This window comes from Prunus avium, chromosome 3 (assembly GCF_965620075.1).
Source record: "Prunus avium chromosome 3, drPruAviu1.hap1.1, whole genome shotgun sequence".
NCBI lineage: Eukaryota > Viridiplantae > Streptophyta > Magnoliopsida > Rosales > Rosaceae > Prunus > Prunus avium.
The window spans coordinates 37762593-37766371 of NC_142286.1; the positions used below are offsets into that span (position 1 = coordinate 37762593).

At 42.1% G+C, this 3779-nt stretch overlaps 1 pseudogene; it reads right to left on the reverse strand.

The window, feature by feature from the left end:
• Window positions 1–222: 222 nt before the first annotated feature.
• On the reverse strand, window positions 223–1738 carry LOC110755571 (UDP-glycosyltransferase 708C1 pseudogene; annotated as a pseudogene).
• Window positions 1739–3779: the final 2041 nt, after the last annotated feature.

Below are 3779 nucleotides of genomic sequence, written 5' to 3' on the forward strand. Positions count from 1 at the left end.
AATAGGATTTGTTCACGTTAGTTATTATTGTCAAACTTTCTACAAGTCTAACCTTGTTTATTTATTTATTTTTGAAATATAGTCCCATACTCAAGGTCAGTAGAGCGGGAAGAAATTAACCAAGCAAAGGATACTGAAAATCTTTTAAGTCTTTGCGAATTCTTTTAGCTACAAATTGAGATGCTGCTTTAGAGGCTTGAGGGCTCTGAGGCTAAAAATTACTCATCCAAATCTGAGATATTGCCAATTTGAGATTGGAAAATGACATGACACTTAAAATTAAATACACAAATCCAAGGACTTCTCATCAGTTCTTCTTCTGCTCAAGATATTCCAGGACTTCAGTGAGCACCTTCTCAGATTTCCCACCAATACCAGTAGCCTTCCCAGCATTTTCCCCTACCTTCCTGGCCAAACCCCTCAGCTTCTCATCTTCCATTAGCTCCACAATCTTTTTCCCTATCTCCTCACCACTCACCAACCCTTCAAGACCCCAACCCCATTTCCTCTCCCATATTCCCAGCCCTGCCTTCTCCACAACCTCTGCATTCACCCTTTGATCCCCGTGTTGTGGCCATGCCAGCATCGGTATGCCCTTCCGGGCTGCTTCCATGACCGAATTCCACCCGCAGTGATTGAGAAATCCGCCAATGGCAGGGTGTTCAAGAATGTCCTGCTGGCTCACCCACCCCTTCACTACTCTTCCCTTGTTCTTAGTTCGGTCAAAAAATGACTCCTCCAGAAGATCTTTCAGCTCTTCTTTATCATCTTTATCAACTTTGCTTGTTTTAAGTACCCACAAAAATCTATATCCGCTTCTCTCCAACCCTTTTGACAGCTCTGTTATCTGAGCACTGGACATGGCTGTTCTGCTTCCAAAGCTCACATAAACTACAGACTCTGCTGGTTGGCTGTCTAGCCATGGCAGATAGGACTGGTCCAGCTCTTTCTTGGGCTCAAAAGTTTCTAATGGTCCAATGGGGAGGATTGGTGGGAGATTGTCTAAAACTCTGCCGCTGTTGATAGCAGCTAGAGTTTCCGGTTCAAAATCATCGAAAGTGTTCATTAGAATCCCTTTGGCCTTAGAAAGAGCTTGAGCATTTGTAGCAATTAGTGATGTGAAAAGATGGCTTGGGTTCTTAAATGGAGGAGGAATGCTTGGTAGGGGCAATGGGGTGATGCCTGGGATGTTGACTTCACTGAGGCTGCTGCTAAAACACAAAGTGTCGGATAGAAGGACTGGAAGGTAGGCCATGAGACAGAAAAACTTACAAGAGGTGGTGGAGATGATGTAATTGGGGATGCCAAGATCAGCAGCAACAGGAGCAATACTGGAAGCCACTGCAAAGTCAGAAAAGATGGCTGAGAGAGGTGGAGATGCAGAAGCAAGTGAAGGGTAAAGATGATGGACAGAGCGGTTGCTGGCTTCAAATTGGAGGAAGAAGGGGTCATCAGTGGTGGGATTGGAGGAGGGCTTGCAGGGAAGGACTTGGAACTCAATGTGCTTGACCTGTGGATGCTGAGATAAAAAGAAAGAAATGTGAGAAGACTCTGCAGCAGAAACAGAAGGGGAGGCAGTGATCAAGGTGACGGTACAGCTTCTGGAGGAGAGCATGGAAGCAAGGCGGAGGAAGGGGGTCAAATGACCCATCCCAGCACTTGGCAACAGCGCTATGTGAGGAGGAGAAGCTGTGGTTTTTGACATGGCAATGAAATGTGTAAAGATGTCAATGCACTAGCTAATGCTGCTCTTATTAAATTCACCAAAAAGAGGCCTTTGGGTTCTTTAAATGAGGCTGATGGTTCTATTTTTTTATCCGTTTTTCATTTTATAGCAACCAGTCTGACGAGCGGGGCAGTTGAACAGTTGTTCACAATTTTCACCAAACTTTCTGAAGCAAGTGATTGGAGAAAGGAGCAATTAGCAGTTAAAAATTAGCATAAAGAAAGACTTGCTAAAGACGTTAAAATATTATGGGTTGGTTGCCTCTGAAGAACAGCATCTCACCAGAATCTAATCCAATGGTTTAGAAACCTTTGCTTCATCTGGACTGTAGCTTACTATGATTAGTCAACGTTAATCTGTAATGATTACAACTGGTTTGGATTAGATTGTGCTTGATCAGCTCACAGTTGTTGATTAATGAGAAAAATCATTTGTCCCAATGGTTAAATTAAAACTTTTCTTCAATGATTGGAACACCCAGCTGAATGTTATTGGGTTTTATAGTACCTTTCTTTAAAATAGCCCAATGGGCCCAAATCATCGTTTCTTTTTTCTGATACTGAGTACGGAACGACGTCGTAAGATATGAACGCTATCCCAAATGAAAAGCCCCTTTGGTCCTGGACGGCTATAGTGAGCAGCATCCACGGCTTGGCGCCAAAATCACTGCAAAAATGAGTGCCTGCAAAATCCTAGTCCGTACATCTCTCTCTTCACGCGAGCTCCTGCATCACTAGTTATTTTCTTGAAACTGGTATGCAAGTTGCTAGTGGCTCCAGGCAGCGGCGGACCCAGGAATTTTTCAGTGGAGGTGCAATTTTTAAAAGCTAAGAGCTCAAAAAAAAAACAAAAAAAAAAAAAAAAAACAAAAAACAAAAAACAAAACATCCTTATTATTTAAACAATACTAATGTTATTCATAATTAATTAAGGCTGACAAGGACTCCTTTGTAGATAGGCTCTTCGGATTTGTTCTCGAAAATTGGGATTATAATAAGTCATTGGAGGTCAAAGTCCAGGGTCTGCAGGAAGAGTAGCCAATATTTCATCCAACTCAGTGACCTCTGATCGTTTTGGACTACCCGAATTATTCAAGGGAGAATGTGAAGTAGGCGGATTATTTGAAGGAGGGTTGGAACTAGCCGGATTATTTGAAGGTTGATTTGAACTAGCAGGATAATTTGAAGGAGGATTTGAACTCTTTCTCTGAAAGTATCGTTCCATAACTGTATAGAGAGAGCTAAATAAGAAAAAAAAATTATTGTGATGCACACACACTTTGATGAAATTGGGTGATGTTAAATTGGTCTTTTATAAAGAGAATTCCCAATTCTACTTAATTAAGGAACTAACCCAATTGAATAAAGAGAACTCCCAATTAAGTCCCATTTAAGTAAGGAAATAGAAGCCCTTTTGAAAAAACCCACAAAAAGCCCACACACAGCATCAATTTCCGTTTTTTTAATTAAATTAAAAAACCCTGGTCCAAAACGACGTCGTTTTGGCCAGGTTTTTTTTTTAAAAAAAAAAACAACCAGCGTGTTTTAAAACAGCCTGGTCCAAAACGACGTCGTTTTGGCCAGGCTTCATTAAAAAAAAAAGGAGAGCGTGCGCGCGCTGCGCGCAGCGCGCACCAGCAGCTACGCAACGCCCAGTCACTTGCGCATTTCGTCGAACACCTCATGTGCATCGCTGGTCTAAAGCAGAGGTGCAACTCCAGCACCTGTAATGGCGATTTCCAGCGACCGGAGGTGCGGGCGCGCCTCCTTGCGCTTGCACAGGTCCGCCACTCCTCCAGGATTCTCTTTTGAACTTCCTTTTATTTTACTCTGGAGGCCTCAAATTATATATATATATATATATATATTTTAAAAAGTGGTACTTCAATTGTGGGAAATTGTATGGAAAGGGGGCTGGACATGAATTGTTCAGCTTATTGCATGTTGCATTTGATTTCAATAGTTCAATGGTGCATGCGATTTTGGATATCATTTGTATCCAAGATGACTTTCTGCATGCTGAAAGCTCTCATTTGGATGGAGATAAAGTGGCT